Source organism: Moschus berezovskii, chromosome 5, assembly GCF_049115385.1.
Source record: "Moschus berezovskii isolate FMDL1 chromosome 5, NW_MosBer_1.0, whole genome shotgun sequence".
Classification (NCBI taxonomy): Eukaryota; Metazoa; Chordata; class Mammalia; order Artiodactyla; family Moschidae; genus Moschus; species Moschus berezovskii.
In genome coordinates, this window is record NC_142464.1 from 56,190,899 (window position 1) to 56,215,143 (window position 24,245).

The 24,245-nt window shown below is 38.4% G+C and overlaps 1 pseudogene; it reads left to right on the top strand.

Moving 5' to 3' along the window:
• Positions 1 to 22,408: 22,408 nt before the first annotated feature.
• Positions 22,409 to 24,245, top strand: part of LOC129561691 (3-oxoacyl-[acyl-carrier-protein] synthase, mitochondrial pseudogene) — a 56,044-nt pseudogene continuing 54,207 nt past the window's right edge.

The following is a 24,245-nucleotide window of genomic DNA, read 5'->3' on the forward strand; positions in this document are numbered from 1 at the left end:
GCAAACACCCTCTTCCAACAACACAAGAGAAGACTCTACACATGGAGATCAGCAGATGGTCAACACCGAAATCATATTGATTATATTCTTCGCAGCCAAAGATGGAGAAGCTATATACAGTTAGCAAAAACAAGACCAGGAGCTGACTGTGGCTCAGATCAAGAACTCCTTATTGCCAAATTGAGACTTAAAATGGAGGAAGTAGGGAAAACCACTAGACCATTCAGATATGACCTAAATCAAATCCCTTATGATTATACAGTGGAAGTGAGAAATAGATTTAAGGGACTAGATCTGATAGATAGAGTGCCTGATGAACTCTGGACGGAGGTTCGTGACCTTGTACAGGAGACAGGGACCAAGACCATCCCCGTGGAAAAGAAATGAAAAAAAGCAAAATGGCTGTCTGAGGAGGCCTTACAAATAGCTGTGAAAAGAAGAGAAGTGAAAAACAAAGGAGAAAAGGAAAGATATAAGCATTTGAATCCAGAGTTCCAAAGAATAGCAAGGAGAGATAAGAAAGCCTTCCTCGGTGATCAATGCAAAGAAATAGAGGAAAACAACAGAATAGGAAAAACTAGAGATCTCTTCAAGAAAATTAGAGATATCAAGGGAACATTTCATGCAAAGATGGGCTCGATAAAGGACAGAAATTGTATGGACCTAATAGAAGCAGAAGATATTAAGAAGAGGTGGCAAGAATACAGAGAAGAATTGTACAAAAACATCTTCATGACCAAGATAATCACGATGGCGTGATCACTCACCTAGAGCCAGACATCTTGGAATATGAAGTCAAGTGGGCCTTAGAAAGCATCGCTACGAACAAAGCTAGTGGAGGTGATGGAATTCCAGTTGAGCTATTTCAAATCCTGAAAGATGATGCTGTGAAAGTGCTACACTCAATATGCTAACAAATTTGGAAAACTCAGCAGTGGCCACAGGACTGGAAAAGGTCAGTCTTCATTCCAATCCCAAAGAAAGGCAATGCCAAGGAATGCTCAAACTACCGCACAATTGCACTCATCTCACACGCTAGCAAAATCATGCTCAAAATTCTCCAAGCCTAGCTTCAGCAATATGTGAACCGTGAACCTCCTGATGCTCAGGCAGGTTTTAGAAAAGGCAGAGGCACCAGAGAACAAATTGCCAACATCCGATGGATCATGGAGAAAGCAAGAGAGTTCCAGAAAAACATCTATTTCTGCTTCATTGACTATGCCAAAGCCTTTGATTGTGTGGATCACAATAAACTGTGGAAAATTCTGAAAGAGATGGGAATACCAGACCACCTGACCTGCCTCTTGAGAAACCTGTATGCAGGTGAGGAAGCAACAATTAGAACTGGACATGGAACAACAGACTGGTTCCAAATAGGAAAAGGAGTATGTCAAGGTTGTATATTGTCACCCTGCTTATTTAACTTATATTCAGAGTACATCATGAGGAACTCTGGGCTGGAAGAGGCACAGACTGGAATCAAGATTGCTGGGAGAAATATCAATAACCTCAGATATGAAGATGACACCACCCTTATGGCAGAAAGTGAAGAGGAACTCAAAAGCCTCTTGATGAAAGTGAAAGAGGAGAGTGAAAAGGTTGGCTTGAAGTTCAACTTTCAGAAAACAAAGATCATGACATCTGGTCACATCAGTTCATGGGAAATAGGTGGGGAAACAGTGTCAGACTTTATTTTTGGGGGGCTCCAAAATCACTGCTGATGCTGATTGCAGCCATGAAATTAAAAGACGCTTACTCCTTGGAAGGAAAGTTATGACCAACCTAGATAGCATACTAAAAAGCAGAGACATTACTTTGCCAACAAAGGTCTGTCTATTCAAGGCTATGGTTTTCCAGTGCTCATGTATGGATGTGAGAGTGGACTGTGAAAAAAGCTGATTGCCGAAGAATTGATGCTTTTGAACTGATGTGTTGGAGAAGACTCTTGAGAGTCCCTTGGACTGCAAGGAGATCCAACCAGTCCATTCTAAAGGAGATCAGTCCTGGGTGTTCATTGGAAGGACTGATGCTAAAACTGAAGCTCCAATTCTTTGGCCACCTCATGTGATGAGTTTACTCACTGGAAAAGACTCTGATGCTGGGAGGGATTGGGGGCAGGAAGAGAAGGGAACGACAGAAAATGAGATGGCTGGATGGCCTCACCGACTCGATGGAAGTGAGTTTGAGTGAACTCCGGGAGTTGGTGATGGACAGGGAGGCCTGGCGTGCTGTGATTTTTGGAGTCAGACAGGAGTGAGCAACTGAACTGAACTGACTGTTTTTGATATTGTCCCAGAGGTCTCTGAGACTGTCCTCAGTTCTTTTCATCCTCTTTATTTTGCTCTTCAGAGGTTATTTCTACCATTTCTCTTCCTGCTCACTAATTTGTTCTTCTGTTTCAGATATTCTGCTATTGATTCTTTCTAGAGTATTTTCAGTAATTGTGTTATTTGTCTCTGTATGTTTGTTCTTTAATTCTTCTTCTTCTGCTGCTGCATCGCTCAAGTCATGTCCAACTCTGTGCGACCCCACAGACGGCAGCCCACCAGGCGAGGTCTTTGTTAATAGATTTTTGAATTTTCTCCATTTTATTTTCAAGGTTTTTGATCATCCTTATTATCATTATTCTGAATTATTTTTCAGGTAGCTTGCCTATTTCCTCTTTTATTTTTTGCGGGTGGGGGGGTTCTGTGTTTCTAGTTTGTTCCTTCATTTGTGTAATATTTCTCTGCCTTTTCTTTATTACTATTATTTTAACTTATTGTGTTTGAGGTCTTCTTTTCCCAGGCATCAAAGTTGAATTCTTTCTTCCTTTTGGTTTCTGCCCTCCTATGTTTGTTCCTGTGGTTTCTGTAAATTTCATATAAGGTGAAATCTGTTCTGAGTTTTTTGTTTATTTGTTTATCCTCTGATGGGAAAGGCTGAGTGAGGTGGTAATCCTGTCTGCTTATGATTTGGTTTGTATTTTTTTTTTTTGTTTGTTGTTTAGATGAGGTGTCCTTCACAGGGTGCTACTGGTGGTTGGGTGATGCCAGGTCTTGTACTCAAGTGGTTTCTTTTGTGTGAGTTCTCACTATTTGATACTCCCTAGGGTTAGTTCTCTGGTAGTCTAGGGTCTTGGAGTCAATGATCCCACTCCAATGGCTCAGTGCTTGATCTCCAGTTGGAAAGAATAGTCCACAAGTGGTTTGTTATGGCATTGAGATTAAAACAAATTTCCAAAAGTGAGAAACCAAAGATGAGTTCCAGACAAATGACAGTTACAAAATCAGGCAAATAATAGAATATACACAAATACATATACACCTATAAATCAAAACAGTCCAACAAAAATAAAGTACAGTCAATTGACCTGGTGAACAAAAGAAATCAAATATTATTTTTATAAGTTAAGAACAAAACGATCTAAAGCAGAAACTGGAAATCAAAATTAAAGCAAGGTGCCAAGTTTGGAGTGAACACAAAACTAACAAATATGTTGAAGGGGAAAGAAAAGAAAGAATATATATCAAAGTTAAATAGAGCTAGATGAAGAAGAATTATATATACTAAAGATTAACTGTAAGGAGAAAAGAACAGTAGGAAAGACAAACAAAGGAATAAATGTAGAAAAAATTTAATAGGCTTAAAAAATTAAAAATATAAAAACTAGAAAAGAAAAAAAGCAAGGAAGAAAGAAAAAAAATAAGAAAAAAGGGAAAACTTCACAGAAAGCAAAAGCCCAATGTAGATACACAGGTTTATAACAACAATAAAAAGTGTGACTAAATATACACATATACATATACAACCATAAGCAAAATCAAAACAGTCCAACAAAAATAAAGTACAATAGATTGACCCAGTGAACAAAGGAAACCAAAAATTATATCTACCAATTAAGAACAAAGCTAGCTAAAGCACAAACTGGGTAACAAAACTAAATCAAGATGTCAACTGGAGAATAAAGCAATGAAAATAAAACTAACATATGTTGATAGGAAAGAAAAGAAAGAATAAATATGCAAAATTAAAGAGTTATTTAAAGAAGATTTATATACATTATAGATTAACTTCAAGGGGAAAAGAAAAGAAGGAAAAGTAATCAAAAGAATAAATGTATAAAAAATGATAATAGGTTTAAAAAATTAAAATTAAAAAAAAAGAGCAAAGAAAAAAAATGGAAAACTCCACAAAACTGCAAAAGTCCAATGTAGAGGCAGAGGTTTATAACAACAATAAAAAATGTGACTGAGGGAAAAATATAAAAGCTCAAAAACTCAATTAGATTTCATAGTACCAATAAAATAGACAACTAAAAGCAGGGGGGTGGGGGTGGGAGAAAAAAAATCCAAAAGAATCTATAGAACAAGTCAAAACATAAGAGTAATAAATGTTTTTTCTTGAATCACTGCTGTCACAGTCATTTCACTCGCTGGGAGTCACAGTCCACCTCACCTTCCTAGGATGCCCTCCAACATTGTGCTGATCTCTGGACCTGCTGTGGGTGCAGCTCTGATTCTAATCTGGTCTTGCTCATGTGTGTTTTTGTTTCCAATGTTCACTATCTGAACTAGTGCGTTTTCTTTTGTGGAAGCTCTCAGTGTCCTTTTATGTATTTTATAGACACAGAGTCTGCCTAGTTGAGCATGTGGATTTAATCTGTTTATTGTACAGCTGGTGGGAAGGTTTTGGGTCTTCTTCCTTAGCCTCACTGCCCCTGGGTTTCAATTGTGATTTTATTTCCACCTCTGCATTTGGGTCGTCCACTGGGGTTTGCTCCTGAGACTGCCCTGGAGGACTTGGGTTGGACCCTGTGAGGGCCAGGTGTGGAGGTGGTGCAGCTGCTTGTGTTGCATGGGTTCTGGCAGCACCAGGTTCTCAGGGGACTTAGCAGCTAGGGCAGTAGGAAATATAGTATTCTAGAAGGGTATGGAAAACAGAATTGGCCAGTATGCTCCAGTATTCTTGCCTGGAGAACTCCCCTGACAGAAAAACCTGGCAAGCCACAGTCTACAGGGTCGCAAAGAGTTGGATATCACCAAAGCAACCCTGTGTGCACAGACGCAAGCCTTTTTTGGTCTGTTGCAGCTCTGCTCCAGTGAGAGTTGAGTGTGAAGGTGGTGCATCTGCTTGGCTTGTGGGGACCCTGGTGGCACCAAATGTTCAGGGACACAGACAGCCTCTGCCTCAGGAGTTAACGCCCTATCAGAGTCTTTATTTTTTTCAACTTCTTGTTGCTGGTGATCAGAAGGCCTCTTTGGCCACTCTTTCTCTGTAATTCTGCCGATTTAGGCACTTAGAGAGCTCCCTTGCCTGGGGTCCTTCTCTGTTGTTCTGCACATCAGGAACAGAGAGAGACCCCCCTCGCTGGGATCCTACTCTGTTGATCTGTGCATCAGACACTTAAGGGGGCACCCTGGGTGGGGTCCTACTCTGTAGCTCAGTGTGTCAGGCATTTGATGGACCAGCCTCTCTAGTTTCAGCTGCTGATGCTGGCATGTGGGGAGAGAGAGGCTTCAGTAATAGCTCCACCCACTATGCGTAACTCAGCAGTATTACCTTGTTTCCATGGCGGCCTGGCCTTCCTCCACAGGCATTTCCCATCAGGATCTCCTCTCTCACATCCCCTTCATCTGTCTCTCCACAGTCAACATGGCCCTCACCCTGGCCCTGGGATTGCTCCACAATCCCTAAACTCCAGCTACCAGCCGCTGTGCTTTCCCGGAGACTAGTATCCCTGTCTGAGGTATGTTTGGCTGTGGCAAGGACTAATTCTCATTCCATTTAGACTGCCACGGATCAGCTGTTTCACTCTCAGTCTTAAATGTTTCTTTTCTGACTCAGGCAGTTGCCCTGATATGGGGATTGGATCCCAGCTTCAGTTCCTCCACCGGCCAAGGGCAGGTCCAGTCCTACTAACACTCTTGTTTTTCCCCCTTAGTTTCTTAGTCCTACCGAGTTTTGTGTGGTTCTATATAATTCTTTCCCACTGATCAGGGACTCCTGTCCACTCTCAGCTGGTGTTCTGCATGGACTTCTGTGTCCAAACGCTTATTCCTTATGTATCTGTGGAGAGAGACATACTCTACATCTACCTACTCCTCTGCCATCTTGTTCTCTGCTGGAATTTTTAATGTTGATAACTTGTATCTAGTTTTTTTTTTTTTCTTTGTCTATTCTATTTATCTTAAGTTTAGAGAGGTTTGACTATGATATATATACCTATGTGTGATTTTTATATTGACCTTTTTTTGGAGTTACTGGGCTTCTTGGATCTGTGAATTCTCATTTTTCACCAAATTTAGGAAACTTGAAAGCTAATATTTCTTAAGTTATTACTTATTTCTTTATTTTGAAGGATCCAATTGCATGTATCCCTTCTGTAACTAAATTTTTGTGTTTTTCTTTTCCCAACCTTTTTTCCATTGACTCAGTTTGAATGATTTCTATTAATCTGAATTTCAAATTTGCTGATCATTCTGCTTTTGAATTCATCCTATAACATTTTCATATCAAATATTCTATATTTGCTTTTTTAAAGAATTAGGGTTTTTGTTTATAGTCTCTATATATTTTTGAGATTCTCAATTATGTTTATTTTCTTTCAAATTCTTGATCATGCTTTCTATTTTAAAATGCTTATCTCAGTTTCATTGTGGTGTCTGTTTCTATTAGCTCTTTTATTCTTTTGGTAGAAAAATGCATATTTCTGTTTCCTTTGGCTATGGAATAAATTTTTGTTTTCTCATGTCCAGTAATAATGATTGTTTGCTATATCATAAAATGTCTGGATTACCTTTCTTCTTTTAAAGTATTTTATTTTTTTCTAACATAGAGCCAAATGAAAACTGATCGTCATGATCCTATTTTAGGCTTTGTTTGAGTGGCTATGCTTCACTACTTTGCTTTGTTCTATTCTGTGATCCTACTTTGAAAGCATGATTTTTCTGGAGTGTCAACTCCTGGGGTACTCAGAGAGTTTCCACTCTAGCTGAACATACTGTAACGTTCTCAGCACTGGGGAACCCCTCGCATCTTCGTTCAGTTATTAGTTCCCAGCAGCTGTTCTCTGACACATCTTAAAATCTCACCCTAAACCTTTATAGCCTTGCTTTCAGCCAAGGGACAGAGGGAATAACATGCTCACATAAGAGTTTTTCTCTATGCAGCTTTCCTTCCTCCTCCTGCCTCACAGCTCAGAAGCTCTGAACTCTTATTTCTGCCTGCTTCCTTTATTGAGACTGCAGCTTTTGACTTGGGTTCCTCCTCTTTGTGCTGTAGTCCAAAAAAAAACCTCCTAGGCAGGAAGTCAGAGTGAATACAGGGTTCACTTGTCAGAGTTTTTCTCTTTTTTTCAGATAAAATAGGCTTACCCTCTGTTGTCCATTCTTGAAAACGACTGCCTCATATAGTTTGTCTCTTTTTATACTTGTTTGCAAAGGGTGCAGTGTCTGATATAGTAACTGTGTCATGGCTAGAAGTGAACATTCCAAATATATTTTATTTTCACCTAAATAAAGAAAACGAGGCATAGGGTTTACCATATTTATCTCAAAGCAGTACTTTCAAGGAAAATGCATTCTTCTTGTTTCAATCTAAAGAGGAATTTAGATTGATTTAAAATGAATTGGTTAGAATCTGGTCTAGAATATTACCAAGGAGACAACAACATTTAAATATTCACCTTGGATCATAAGCATTATCAGATGAATATTCATATTGTATATTCAATATTTTTACATATAGTACCTTTTAAATCACTCATCTTTAAACACTATGGCAGCCTTGTGGGATGACAATGTTTCATATAGAGAGACTTCAACGAAGAGAGATTAAGTAATTTGCTCAAAGTGGCACATAGAAGTTGCACTGGAGCCAGAAATCCACCACGAAAAGCCCAAGGCCATAGTTTTTAACTAGTGTGTTTTACCGCAACAAAAGATGAGCCTTTTCCCTTGTGATCTCCAAAAACATGATTTTCTTCACTTCCTGCTATACCACCCATTCCACTCCACTGCCCCCACAAAACAAGAAGAGTCTGAAGAGTGTAGCAAAGGTAAAAAACACAATCAAAGTTAGAATTAAAGATAGGTACTATGGAAATTTCTAGGAAATATCATACTATCAAAATTATTAATTTAAGATATAGCTGTATTTCCACTTCATGTTTCATATTAAGAAGGCATTATTTATATTTCAAGACTCAGTATAGACGTCATTTCTTCTGTGAAAACTTTACTACTCACTTTTATCTCCCCTCCAAATTGGATGTGGTGCCCCTTTTCTGAGTGTTGGAATATTTACTAGAGTACTCATGACAGGAAACTTAATTTTCCCTTTACTTATCTACTTATGGACTCAGGTTCCAAAAATTCGAATCTTAAGAGCTTGGGCTTGTATTATTCATGGCTTCATCTCAAGAATAGGAGCATTGTCCTTAAAACACAGAGGGCGTTCAAATTTAAAAATTATACACATACGCACACGCATCTTGTACAATCAAAAAGGTTGAAAAACAGCTATGCATGATAAAGACAGATCTGCTTTCTAAAACAAGATGATTTCCACCTTCACCATCACACTGATAGTGAAGCCCAGCTTGATTATGCTATGATTATTTTTAGCCTTTCTTCAGGATTCATTAACTAGTGCTTGTACAGTGGAAGATAGTCTCATATATCCCTATCTATGAATTAGTCATGGAAGAACCAGCTTCTTCATGTTAACTGTAGCTATGAAGTATTATTATTTACCAGGTATATAATCTAATAAAATTTTCATATGGTCGTTTATTACATCAATGAATTGTTTTAGGAAATAAATGACAGTTGCAATATTTGACAGACATGCAAGTGTTAAATGTATGTGCTTAGTCTCTCAGTCATATTCGACTCTTTGCGACCCCATGGACAGTAGTCTGCCAGGCTCCTCAGTCCATGGGGATTCTCCAGGTAAGAATAATACAATGGGTTGCCATGCCCTCCTCCAGGGGATCTTCCCAACCCAAGGATGGAACCCAGGTCTCCTGCATTGCAGGTGGATATTTTACTGTCTGAGCCACTTAGGGAAGGCAGAGAATACTGGAATGGGTAACCTATCTCTTCTGCTTGGAAACTTCCTGACCCAGGAATTGAACCAGGGCCTCTTGCATTACAGGCAGATTCTTTACCAGCTGAGCTACCAGGATTAACAGAATAAATTTTTTAGTGGAGAGCCCTTCATTAGCAAGAAAATACTTCCTTTTTTGTACAGATAGATGTACAATCAGGGTGTTAAAACAAGTCAGTAAAATTGTTTTAAAGGGTAACATAACCTATGTCACACATTGAGCAAAATATTAATGGTTTCAGGTAAATAATACTACAGAAACACCTAATTAGCTAAAAATAGCACTCCCCCCCCCCCCCATTCTACCTTTTCGTTCTCTACTAGCGGGTCTCATTTAGTAAACTGTTTAGGTTGCCTCAGGATATAAAAACTGTCAAGAACATTATTGAGACATGGGTAAAGTTGGTAGAATCTTCTCCGTCAGAATAGATGACAACTAATTATAGTCTAGAAACTTAAAACCCTTGGGGAAGAAGTGAAGCCTGAGTCTGCCCAGATAAGATTGTTTGAGGCTAGTTTTGATGGTGATAGTATTTATGAGCTGTATTAATAATAGATGAACTAATGTTGTAGCTCTAAAATATGAAAACATTCTTACTTGACCACCAGGAAATTGCTTGCTTGGCAACAAAAATAAAAATAAAATAAGCATTAAATAATAAATCACCTCTTTAAAGGAAAGATTTCATGGTGTTTTTTAATATTCATAAAGTTGTTAACAAAGGTTTTTAAAGCTTTACAGTGTGTCATTCTGAGGGAGATGAGGGAATATGTTTTCCTTAATTTAAAAAAGAAGCTTTGGGATTTCTTTCTGTAATGATTGTGCTTTGTTAGTTCTGACATTGTTTTCTGTATATTCTCTGTTATTAAACAATGAATATTATCTACAATAAAATACCACTACTAGCTTGCTTTTTTCTGTGAGCTAAGATTTAATAAATAGTCACCCTTGAGATTTTATTCTTTTTCTTGACAAGGGAGGAAAAAAGGGCTTCTTGATTTCTCTCTTGAACCTTCATAAAGAGCTTTCTTCTGAGTCAGTCTGCAGACTTAGGGAGTGCACTAGATAAGCAGAGCTGGCGTGCTTTGCCTGAATGTACTAGGTAATTTTCTACTCTGAAGCCTCCATCAGACTTTGGTGCCACAATGACTGATATTTTCCTGGGTGTATTAGAGCATTTGTATTAAGCAGTGTCCCTTTACTTCACGTTTTAGTTGCAAATATGTGTCTCCATGAAGGAGAAGACCATCAATGCTGCTGGTTCTCTGTGAATGAATTTATTAGATTCTATGTCACTCCATCTTAAAGCACGTGTGTAATTAATGGTCAAAAGGTACTGGTGGAAAAGGAAAAATCAGAATAAAACTGAAAGGAGATATCACAATAAAATAAAATAAATAATAAAACTAATAAGATACAAATAACTATCTTATTTTATGGACTAATTAACCTTACATGTATCATTCTAACAATTTTGACTGTCAAGATAGGAAGAAAAGCTAGAGAAAATAGGATAATCCCTTTATTTATTGTTCATTTCATTATTAGACCATGGTTTCTGTTATAATTGAGTAGTAGGGGCAAACAGAATTGAAAGACTATATTGGAAACTCAGTAAACAAACAAAGAAAATATATTTAGCACAGGAATGGGTTTAGAATTTTAGGGTTTCATACAGATTCTTAAACATATATAAAAGTTGTCTCTTTTTTTTTCAAGTAATTTGAGAACTTTTGAAATAATAGGCTCAAATACTAAAAAAGAAAAAAAAATACTACAATGAGAGTAATAGGAAAGTGTCAAAATTCCAAGAGGACAGTAAAGAGAATAGATAAGAGAAAGAGTCAGAAAACTTAACTCTGAGTTTCTTCAAAAACTGACAAAAAGGTGCAGAAGAAGACAGCATTGTTATTCCGAAGGGAGACACTTTCTCATAACTCCAGGCTCTAGGCTAATTTACTTAAGTGTATAATTATTTCAAAGATGTTGAACTCTATTGAAAGCTTTTCTTGAGAGCAGCTGTACAGAAAAATTGGATAAATTCTCTGTAACTTCATGGGTAAATTATTTTATGAAGCCCTAAAGCACACTTTCCTACTGTTGAAATAAGTACATTCATAGAAATCAGAATAATGGTGTCCATTTTCAGAGAACTTGGACAATGTACCTTCATAAAAGGAGAACTCCTGGAGACTCTAAAAAGAGATTTCAGGTCCTAGCACTAGACAGTTGCCTGAGATATAATTGTAAATGAGTGAAAAAAGCTGGTTCTATTAAGAGTTAACATCTGTACTGCTTACTATGTACAAGGAAGTCTTTAGCAAATTTAGCAAATAAAGTACAAGACATTCAGGTAAATGTGGCATTTCAGGTAAATAATGAGCAATCTATTTTTTAAATTTAAATATGTCCCATGTACTATTTAGGGTAGCTCAACTGGTAAAGAATCCACTTGTAATGCAAGAGACACCAGTTTGATTCCTGGGTTAGGAAGATTTCCTGAAGAAGGGATAGGCTACCCACTCCAGTATTCTTGGGCTTCCCTAGTAGCTCAGTCATTAAAGAATCATCTTGCAATGTGGGAGACCTGGGTTTGATCCCTGGGTTGGGAAGACCCCTCCTGGAGGAAGACATGGCAACCCATTCTAGTATTCTTGCCTGGAGAATCCCAAGGACAGAGGTGCCTGGGTGGCTACAGTCCATGGGGTCGCAAAGAGTCAGACACGACTGAGCAACTAAGCACAGCACAGAGTGCTATGTTGAGGACATTTTACACTAAAAGTTGTTTATCTGAAATTCAAATTTAACTGCATATTCTGTATTTTATCTAGAAACTCCATTTAGCACATTGAACTATTAATTCATTTGATTCTTTAAAACATTGTTTTACTTTGTAATTTTTATTGAAATACAGTTGATTTACAATATTGTGTTAGCTACTGCTGCTGCTGCTAAGTCACTTCAGTCCTGTCAGACTCTGTGTGACCCCATAGACGGCAACCCACCAGGCTACCCTGTCCCTGGGATTCTCCAGGCAATAATACTGCTACTGTACAGCAAAATGAATCAGCTATGCATACACATATATCCCCTCTCTTTTTGGATCTTCTTTCAATTTAGGCCACCGCAGAGCATTAAGTAGAGTTCCCTGTGCTTCACAGTAGGTTATCATTAGTTACCTATTTTATACATAGTATCAATAATGTTTATATACCAGTTCCAACCTCCCGATTCATCTGATTCTTAAAATAACCTGGCCAACTAGATATTTTCATTTTTTTTTTTCATTTTCCAGATGATAAACTGAGGCAGAGAGAAGTTTTATAATTTTCCAGGTTCATGTAGATAGTGATCTATGAAGCTCAGTTCAAAGCCAAGAGACTTCAGAGACCCTGATCCTAACAGCTCTCTAAATAGCCTCTGCATCCACCCAGAAATATGATGCAGACCAGGCCCAGGATGAAGAAAAATGAAGGACTGGTAGTCAGCAAGACCTCTGAAAAAATATTAAATTTAGAATCTATGTTAGAATCCCTGCTTTCAATATCTCCCCACTATAATTGTCACCCTGCTGCCATATGAGTTTTCTAAAATTTGAATATAGTCATGTTGCTTACTGGTCCAGATTTTCCAGTGGCACTTAGAACCTCATGATAAAATAATGTGCTTTTTGCATGATAGATGAAGCCTTCATAATTGGACACCTGCCCACCTCCATTGCTTCACTTCTCACAACCTCCTTTTATTTCTCCAGCTTTACATGTATACACATATATGCTGTACCTCAGAAACAATGAAGTAGGTTAGTTTCCTGAATTAAAGAATATACATTCATATTATTTGAAATATTGTTGTTCAGTTGCTAAGTTGTGTCCAATTCTTTGCAACCCCATGACCTGTAGCATTCCAGGCTTCCCTGTCCTTAAGTATCTCCCTGAGTTTGCTCAAACTAATGTCCATTGAGTCAGTGATGCCATTCAACCATCTCATCCTCTGTTGTCCCCTTCTCCTCACCTTCTATTTTTCCCATTTCCCAGCATCAGGGTCTTTTCCAATGGGTCTGCTCTTCGCATCAAGTGGCCAAAGTATTGGAGCTTCAGCTTCAGCATTAGTCCTTCCAATGAATATTTAGGATTGATTTCTTTTAAGATTGATCTCCTTGCAGTCCAAGGCATTCTCAAGAGTTCTCCAACACCACAGTTCAAAAGCATCTTTGGCACTCAGATTTCTTTATGATCCACCTCAGATTTCTTTATGGTCCACCTCACACATCTGTACATAACTACTGGAAAATAGTGGGCTCAATATAAAGCTAGTAAACAAATGCTGTTTCATATCACCTTGCATTGCCTATGCCATTACACTTTCTTTTCACTCTTTCCTTGGCAAAGTCTTGCTACTTTTCACTCTCAGAAGACTCTCTTCATGGGAAGCTGTGCTTGGCTCTCCAAGGCCAATTTTCATGTTGGTTGTTACCTACCTACTCAAAGGAAGCCATGTTTAGATTTCTTTTCTAGATTTTGCTTTAGATTTAAAGTAGTTTAATCTTGATTGCAGACATTTAAGCAATATTTATAAAAAAGAAGCAGAAGCAAATAAATGCTTTCCAAAGCTTTATCACCCAGTTAGTGCTTTTAGATATCTCTTGTACATTGTAAGGTCTCAAAAGTATCTACTGATTAAGTGAGCGATTCCCTGCTTGTTATTTCTAAATTACCTTTAGTGAAAAATCTACATCTTTACATAAAGTAAGTCCTGTTAATAAAACTCAAGATATTGTTGGTTTGAAACTTCAGTATGTTCCCTAGTGAAATTTCAAACTGGCCCCTGTACCTGGAGGGCAAGAAGAGACTGAAGAAAGAGGCAGGCCACTCCTGACTGGTCAGTGATAAGCAAGCGGACTTAATTATGAGGCTTGTCTTGGGTGACCACATGACCAATAGACCTCCGAACCCACCCATCAGAATTATAAAAGTTTAATATAGAATCCTTAACTGGGTTCAGTCACACACACTGTCCAGAAGGTCCCAACAGCACTTTGCTCTCTCAACACTGTGTCCTTAAAAATGGCTCCTGCTGAGGAAACACTGGGCAGAACATACATTCCAAGAACAGGGGAGAAGATGAGGAGCATGGATTGCCCAGATCCAGCTCACAGATCAACCAGAGGTCACGTTCTCTTGATTATTTCCTCTGAAAAATATTTATCATGTACTTGTTTCCAGATATGATGTATTAAATCTATCATCAAGACTTTATGATTTTAATGCTGAATGTTATGATGAACAAAATTTAAAATGGCTAGTAACTGCTGACTAAATTTTAATTGATTATTAAATTCCAAAAATGAGAACTTGAATGTGCTTACATATGTTAGTATTATATTCAGTCTTCCAGATATCAAAGCTATAATTCTCAATAATGTAAGTCACTTATACTATCTCTTCATCCCTCCTTGAAAAACAGAGTGAAACAAGTAGAATAAATTGATAGGGGCTCATGGGGGTGGTGGTGTCGCTTTAGTAATTGTTGCTGTTCTTCTTTCTCTTCTTTCTTTCTTTACTCTCATTCCCTCATCCCCCCTCCTCCTCCTCTCATTTATTAAGAGAAATTTAGAGAATTGCTTGGCATGGAAAAATAACAAATGGTGTCAGAAGAAAAAATCATACATTTGTTGTCAGAAAACACTACACAAGGTTATATATAAGCTACATAAAAAGAATATATTTTTATGTCCTTAACATGTTTATATATAGTATATGTGGGGAATATCTGTTATAGCATATGTAAATATATATACTTAAATGCATATATAAAGGATGCACATATGTGTATATACAAAAACACAGATTTGTATGTGTGTACATATCTGCATATAAATAGACATGTTCTACATTAAAAGCAAGTTTCAATATTTAGAAAATTATGCATAGGACTTATAGTAACAAATATACTTACAAATTATAAATTCAAATGTAAGTGAGAATTCTTTTTTTCTATATGAAGAATTTTTTTCTATATGAAGCCCCTAAATATTTAGTGCTTGTCTAAATACCATGTCACAACCTTAAATTGGTTGCTGTTTGCCTGCAGGTGCACTCAAATTAGACTTACTTCAGTGTTACTCTTTGTTGGCAGCAGAGAGAAAGCAAGTTTGAGAGTTAGCAATTATGTAAATACCTAAACATACATACAGATTTCTCAAGAGGCAGGTCATGTGGTCTGGTAGTCCCATCTCTTTCAGAATTTTCCACATTTTACTGTGATCCACACAGTCAAAAGCTTTGGCATAGTCAATAAAGCAGAAATACATGTTTTTCTGGAATCCTCTTGCTTTTTTGAAGATCCAGAGGATGTTGGCAATTTGATCTCTTGTTCCTCTGCCTTTTCTAAAACCAGCTTGAACATCTGGAAGTTCACAGTTCACGTACTGTTGAAGCCTGGCTTGGAAAATTTTGAGCATGACTTTACTAGTGTGTGAGATGAATGCAATTGTGCTGTGGTTTGAGCATTCTTTGGCATTGCCTTTCTTTGGGATTGGAATCAAAACTGACCTTTTCCAGTCCTGTGACCACTGCTACATTTTCCAAATTTGCTGGCATGTTGAGTGCAGCATTTTCACAGAATCATCTTTTAGGATTTGAAATAGTTCAACTGGAATTCCATCACCTCCACTAGCTTTGTTCATAGTGATGCTTCCTAAGGCCCACTTGAACATTCCAGGTTGTCTGGCTCTAGGTGAGTAATCACACCATTGTGATTATCCAGGTCATGAAGATCTTTTCTGTATAGTACTTCTGTGTATTCCTGCCACCTCTTCTTAATATCTTCTGCTTCTTTCAGCTCCATACTGTTTCTGTCCTTTATTGTACCCATCTTTGCATAAAATGTTCTCTTGGTATCTCTAATTTTTTTGACGAGATCTCTAGTCTTTCCCATTCTTTAGGAAGGCTTTCTTATCTCTCCTTGCTATTCTTTAGAAGCCTGCATTCAAATGGGTATATCTTTCCTTTTCTCCTTTGGTTTTCACTTCTCTTTTCACAGCTATTTTTAAGGCCTCCTCAGACAACTATTTTTCATTTCTTTTTCTTGGAGATGTTCTTGATCCTTGTCTCCTGTACAATGTCATGAACCTCTGTCCATAGTTCATCATGCACTCTATCAGATCTAGTCCCTTTAAACTATTTCTCACTTCCACTGTATAATCATAAGGGATTTGATTCAGGTCATACCTGAATGGTCTAGTGGTTTTCCCTGCTTTCTTCAATTTAAGTCTGAATTTGGCAATAAGGTATTCATGATCTGAGCCACAGTCAGCTCCCAGTCTTGTTTTTGCTGACTGTATAGAGCTCCTCCACCTTTGGCTGCAAAATATATAATCAATCTGTTATCGGTGTTGACCATCTGGTGATGTCCATGTGTAGAGTCTTCTCTTGTGTTGTTGGGTGTTTGCTATGACCAGTGCATTCTCTTGGCAAAACTCTATTAGCCTTTGCCCTGCTTTATTTTGTACTCCCAGGCCAAATTTGCCTGTTACTCCAGGTATTTCTTGACCTCCTACTTTTGCATTCCATTCCCCTATAATGAAAAGGACATCTTTTTTGGGTGTTAGTTCTCTTGAGAAATCTGTGTGCAGGTCAGGAAGCAACAGTTAGAACTGGACATGGAACAACAGACTAGTTCCAAATAGGAAAAGGAGTACGTCAAAGCTGTATCTTGTCACCCTGCTTATTTAACTTATATGCAGAGTACATCATGAGAAACATTGGGCTGGATGAAGCACAAGCTGGGATCAAGATTGCAGGGAGAAATATCAGTAAGTTCAGATAGGCAGAAGACACTATCCTTATGGCCGAAAGCAAAGAAGAATGAATTAAAGAGCCTCTTGATGAAAGTGAAAGAGGAGAGTGAAAAAGTTGGCTAAAAACTCAACATTCAGAAAACTAAGATCATGACACCTGGTCCCATCACTTCATGGCAAATAGATGGGGAAACAATGACAGACTTTACTGTTTTTGGCTCCCATGAAATGAAAAGAGTGCACCCATGAATTGAAAAGATGCTTACTCCTTGGAAGAAAAATGATGACCAACTTAAACAGCATTTTAAAAAGCAGAGACATTACTTTGCCAACAAAGGTCCATCTAGTCAAGGCTATGGCTTTTCCAGTAGTCATTCATGGATGTGAGAGTTGGACTGTAAAGAAAGCTGAGCACCGAATAGTTGATGCTTTTGTACTGTGGTGTTGGAGAAGACTCTTGAGAGTTCCTTGGACTGCAAGGGTATCCAACCAGTCCATCCTAAAGGGAATCAGTCCTGAATATTCATTGGAAGGAATGATGTTGAAGCTGAAACTCCAATACTTTGGCCACGTGATGCGAAGAACTGACTCATTTGAAAACACCCTGATGCTGGGAAAGATTGAAGGCGGGAAGATAAGAGAATGAGATGGTTGGATGGCATCACCGACTCAATGGACATGAGTTTGAGTAAACTCTGGGAGTTGTTGATGGACTGGGAGGCCTGGCGTGCTGCCATCTATGGGGTCACAAAGAGTCAGACATGACTGAGTGACTGAACTGAACTGAACTGAAATACCTAAAAGTGAAGTCACTCAGTCGTGTCTGACTCTTTGCAACCCTGTGCACTGTAGCCTATCAGGCTCTTCTATCCGTTGGGTTTTCCTGGCAAGAATACTGAATTTGGTTGTCATTTCCTTCTACAGGAGATCTTCCAAACCTAGGGACTGAACCCAGGTCTCCCTCATCGTAGGCAAACGCTTTACCATCTGAGCTATCAGGGAATTCCCAAATACCTAAACAGGCATACATTTTAGAAGTCTAGCTTTTTAAAATGTTTAAAAAGGCTGTTTATCCTGATGTGTTAATACAACTTGTCACCAACTGGCAAATGCCTGAGACTTAACATTTGTGTATGAGTCAATTGCTTAGGACTTAGTAATTTTTCTTTTAAGAAAGAATAGTCTATAAGAATGCTACTTCCTCATGCTGTATCACAAAAGACTATTTGACATATAATACGTTGTTAAAATAATTTTTGAATTATGCTTAAGAACTCAGAACAAGTACACAGATTTTACTCATCTTTTTCTGATACTGAGAGGAAGGTTAGGTGGATTCTTATACATAGGTCTCACTATTCCAAGCTAGAAAAGATTTTGACCTTCCAGCATAGCCGGCTGTATAATTGTGTGTTTTGTACTTCTAGTATCAGTGTCTCAAGGTTGCTCTCTATTCTACAGAGAATAAATGTTCATCTGATTCTCATTTTTATATGACCTCATATTCTTATACTTTGAGTTATAATTTGCCATAAAGTTTTCTCTGCTGATATTTCACTGCCTTTTTGTTTTTTTTTCAAACATTAAATCAGAGAAGTCTATGGTTAGGATGATGATGATCATTGTTAAGAGGCGGAGGAACAAAACACTAACAAGCAGCACTGCCATTCTTGAGCTTATGTTTAGTACCAAGAACTGTATTAAGCACTGCTGCCTATTACTTCTTACAGTAATACTGTGAGTTAGGTGGTAATTCCATTTTGCAGAAGAGACATTTGAATCACAGAATAGTTACCCAAGTTAGCATGGCTGGTAAATGGTGAGTAAACTCACATTTTCTGACTTCAAAACACTCATGTTTTATTCATAGTGCTACTGCTTGGACAAGGGTCCCATGCATATGTAGTTGAAAACTAAATATAATAGCATATCCAGGCAATTAGTTGAAGTGGACAGTTTGAGATAATTTGATTGAAAATATCTTGCATAAAATAGCCCTATATAATAAACCAACAGGACATTTAAAAATGTCTTCCATTTATCTAACACAGTTGGTTTCAGATTTTTATTTATTTATTTTTTTGGTTTGTTTATATCTTGTTATTCTTACACAGACACTTTCAAGACCATCATATCATATGGAGAATGAAAATTATAAAAGGTTAAATTCTAAAAGAAGCAATAAGAAGTAAAACAAATTCGCAAATGTGTATCTTATCACTTTCTCCAACACATTTTTTTCCAAAAAATACTGTGTTAACAGTGTTTCACATTATTTTTGTCTTAAGACTTTTAAGACAAAAATATATATAATCTATATTATAGATTAATTACTTTAAAATGGAAATTACTTAATTCTTAAGGTATTTCTTTTCCTGATTCAACACATTCAAAAAACTGCAACACTTCCTCAGTCATACAGATATTTTACAGCTGATATTTTGGTATGGCTGATATTTTACAGCTCTTGTCACATTGTGGAAACTCAGAATGGTAATAATAAAAACACTGGATAAATATACAGCTAACATGCTTTGAACTACTACTATGTACCGGTGGCTATGCTCAGACTTTCACATGTATTGTCCTATCTAATCTAACAAACTCAGCAGTGGCCACAGGACTGGAAAAAGGCGGTCTTCATTCCAATCCCAAAGAAAGGGAATGCCAAAGAATGCTCAAACTACCGCTCCATTGCACTATTCTCACACGCTAGTAAAATCATGCTCAAAATTCTCCAAGCCAGGCTTCAGCAATATGTGAACCATGAACTCCCAGATGTTCAAGAAGGTTTTAGAAAAGGCAAAGGCACCAGAGATCAAATTGCCAACATCCGCTGGATCATGGAGAAAGCAAGAGAGTTCCAGAAAAACATCTATTTTTGCTTCATTGACTATGCCAAAGTCTTTGACTGTGTGGATCACAATAAAATGTGGAAAATTCTGAAAGAGATGGGAATACCAGAACACCTGACCTGCCTCTTGAGAAACCTGTATGCAGGTCAGGAAGCAGCAGTCAGAACTGTACATGGAACAACAGACTGGTTCCAAATAGGAAAAGGAGTGCGTTAAGGCTTATATTGTCACCTTGCTTATTTAACTTATCTGCAGAGTACATCATGAGGAACGCTGGGCTGGAAGAAGCACAAGCTGGAATCAACATTGCTGGGAGAAATATCAATAACCTCAGATATGTAGATGACACCACCCTTATGGCAGAAAGTGAAGAGGAACTCAAAAGCCTCTTGATGAAAGTGAAAGAGGAGAGTGAAAAGGTTGGCTTGAAGCTCAACATTCAGAAAACAAAGATCATGGCATCTGGTCCCATCACTTCATGGGAAATAGATGGAAAAACAGTGGAAACAGTGTCAGACTTAATTTTTTTGGGCTCCAAAACCACTACAGATGCTGATTGCAGCCATGAAATTAAAAGACGCTTACTCCTTGGAAGGAAAGTTATGACCAACCTAGATAGCATATTAAAAAGCAGAGACATTATTTTGCCAACCAAGGTCCGTCTAGTCAAGGCTATGGTTTTTCCCGTGGTCATGTATGGATGTGAGAGTTGGACAGTGAAGAAAGCTGATCGCCGAAGAATTGATGCTTTTGAACTGTGGTGTTGGAGAAGACTCTTGAGAGTCCCTTGTACTGCAGGGAGATCCAACCAGTCCATTCTAAAGGAGATCAATCCTGGGTGTTCATTGGAAGGACTGATGCTAAAGCTGAAACTGCAATACTTTGGCCACCTCATGCGTCGAGTTGACTCACTGGAAAAGACTCTGATGCTGGGAAAGGTTGGGGGCGGGAGGAGAAGGGGACGACAGAGAATGAGATGGTTGGATGGCATCACCGACTCTGTGGACATGAGTTTGAGTGAACTCCGGGAGTTGGTGATGGACAGGGAGGCCTGGCGTTCTGTGATTCATGGGGTCACGGAGAGTCGGACACGACTGAGCGACTGAACTGAACTGAACTGAACTGAATCTACCAAAACAGGAGACTGATAGCAGAGTAACTGTCTTTCCTGAACAGTATAGTCTTTTACATTTAATAGTTTCAAAGATACATGATTTTTTCCTCCCAAGTTTCAGACAATTGAGCAAAACAAATGAAATATTGCAGAAAAACAAAAATAAGGAAGCACAATATCACAAATGATCAAAAATACACAGGAATATGACAGAATAGATGAGGCATTAGCACAGGGTTACTGTCTCATTGGAACAAAAGGAAAAGAGGGATGTCTACCTTAATGAGGTAATGATCCATTATTCACTCTCCAAATGACAATCATAAACTTCTGAGAAATGTTCTGGAAATTTTAGAATGTCTAGCCAGCCTCTAAATATTTCTAGTCATTCGTTTGTATAAGAGTGCCGTAGACATTTTTTTCAGGATCTCATCAAAAATCTCTCATTGTGTTACTAAAAGGAGAAAAGTAATTGAAACTACTAGATCTTCCCATACCCTTCCAGGATTCCCACAGAAGTATTTAATGTTGAATGCAAACTCCTTATGTTCACTCCCTGCTATGGAATCTTGAGTTCAGTTCAGTCTCTCAGTCGTGTCCTACTCTTTGCGACCCCATGAACCGCAGCCTGCCAGGCCTCTCTGTCCATCACCAACTCCCGGAGTCTACCCAAACCCATGTCCATTGAGTCAGTGATGCCATCCAACCATGCCATCCTCTGTCTTCTCCTTCTCATTCTGCCCTCAGTCTTTCCCAGATTCAGGGTCTTTTCAAATGAGTCAGCTCTTCACATCAGGTGGCCAAAGTATTGGAGTTTCAGCTTCAGCATCAGTCCTTCCAATGAATAGTTAGGACTGATTTCCTTTAGCATGGACTGGTTGGATCTCCTTGCAGTCCAAGGGACTCTCCAGAGTCTTCTCCAACACCACAGTTCAAAAGCATCAATTCTTCGGCGCTCAGCTTTCTTTATAGTCCAACTCTCACATCCATATATGACCACTGGAAAAACCATAGCCTTGACTAGGTGGACCTTTGTTGACAAAGTAATGTCTCTGCTTTATAATATGCTGTCTCAGTTCAGTTCAGTTCAGTCGCTCAGTCATGTCTGACTCTTTGCGACCCCATGAATCATAGAACGCCAGGCCTCCCTGTCCATCACCAACTCCCGGTTGGTCATAATTTTCCTTCCAAGGAGCAAGCATCTTTTAATTTTATGGCTTCAATCACCATCTACAGTGATTTTGGAGGCCAAAAAAATAAAGTCAGCCACTGTTTCCATTGTTTCCCCATCTATTTGCCATGAAGTGATGGGACAGGGTGCTATGATCTTAGTTTTCTGAATGTTGAGCTTTAAGCCAACTTTTTCACTCTCTTCTTTCACTTTCATCAAAAAGTTCTTTAGTTCTTCTTCACTTTCTGCCATAAGGGTGGTGTCATCTGCATATCTGAGGTTATTGATATTTTTCCTGGCAATTCAGGCCAGCGTCTGAGAAGAGCTACCCCATGTCCAAGGTAAGGAACAGCAGCTGAGCTTTGCTAGAGCAGGCATGAAGAGATACCCCACGTCCAAGGTAAGAGAAATCCAACTAAGATGGTAGTCACTGAGAGAGGGCACCAGAGGGCCGACAGACTGAAACCACAATCACAGACAACTAGCCAATCTGATCACATGGACCACAGCCTTGTCGAGCTCAGTGAAACTAAGCCATACCGTGTGGGTCCACCCAAAATGGAATCTTCAGTACACACTCTTATTTCATGTACATTTTCAACATTAATTCTCACTTACTTTTAATTTTCAAATGTCTTTGTTTTAGATAGGGAGAGGTATGTAGCTGGATTTCATGTTTTGATCAAATGCCATGCGTGGATAGGTCTGGCACCAGTCACAGTGGCCCCAAATCTTAGAAATAGTAACTCTGGTGTAGCAGATAAAGTATAGACTCTGACCTTCAAATAGACTGTGTTTAAATGTTTTCCTATGTTTCCTACACTTCATCCTGCTAATCAAACCTCTGCAGAAAGCATTTCTTCAGCTTGGAACACAAACTTTAATTTAAGCAGTAAAAAAGCCGTGCTTGCTTTGAGATAATTTCTTCCAGGATATCTTACCTGGCACTCCACATCTTGAAGAGGGGGCCCTCCTTTTCATTTCCATCTGGCTTTGAGCTAATGTTAACAGTGAACTTCTACTATACTGATTAACATTCTTATTTATTTATCAAGTTCTCTGTTTGCCCAATACTATCACAGGGCCTGGAACAGAGTAGTTCCAGCAAACGGAGTTCCAGTTATCGTTGGCTGTTGCTGGATGTCCATGACTGGCAAGCCATCTCTGCCAGGAATCTCTGTCCTGTTGCTGACTTGGATGCACTCTACCACACTGCTCTAAGCTGTGCGCGAACTTTCCGTGAGGTGGGGGCCTTCCTCAGCTATGACCTCTACCTCTACAGGTTGTCTTGTCTCTCCCTTTCTTCACTCTTTTTTATATTAAAATAGATAATTTCAGGGAGAAAGCATGGCTTCTTCTTTTCTCTAAACAGGAATTTCTCACCACAATCCAGAGTGTGGCTAAGGGTTTGGGGTGAAGAAGTATAAATCAACAGATTCCTGAACCACTCATGTGCCGATTCACAAAGCTTGGACTGTCCTGGAGTTTGTGAGTCAGTGGAGAGCTTTAATTAAGATAGTGACAAGGCTAGATTCTCATTTTAGATAGATCACTCTACTGGCTCTGAAGAAGATGGATTTGAGGAGAAAAATATTAGGGAGCACGGAAATCAATAATAAGGGCATTCAATACTACAGACCTGCATATGAAGGGCCTATACCAAGTATAAGTCAACTTTTTTTCTGTAAAGGGCCAGATAGCACATATTTGGGGCTTTATCACAGCTACTTGGCTCTGCCTCAGGAGCTAAAAATGTAGACAAAAGGTAAATGAATGAGTGTATCAGTGTTCCAATAAAGCTTTCTTTACGGAAACTCAAGTTTAAATTTTATATAATTTTCATTTGTCACATATTTCCACCTCCTTCTTCTCTGTTTTCATGGACATTTATAACATTGAACTTGTGGCTAATATGATTAATAGCTGGAGTGAAATTTAAGTATTTTACTTCTTAGAAAATATGTAGTAATATGTTCTGAATGGAATAATCTGAAAAATGGCAGAGGAGATGGAAAAAACCCATCAAATTTGTCTTTGGAAAAATGCATCTGCCAATTCTCATCCATGCAAACATCTGTGAAAAATATAAGATGTCATTTTGGTGCAACCAAATAAAAATCCAGTTTAAGCCGATGGAGGAGCTGCATTTTGAGGGGTGTCACATGAACTGAGTCTGATAGGATATCAGACAAACAAGCTTTTATTGTATAAGA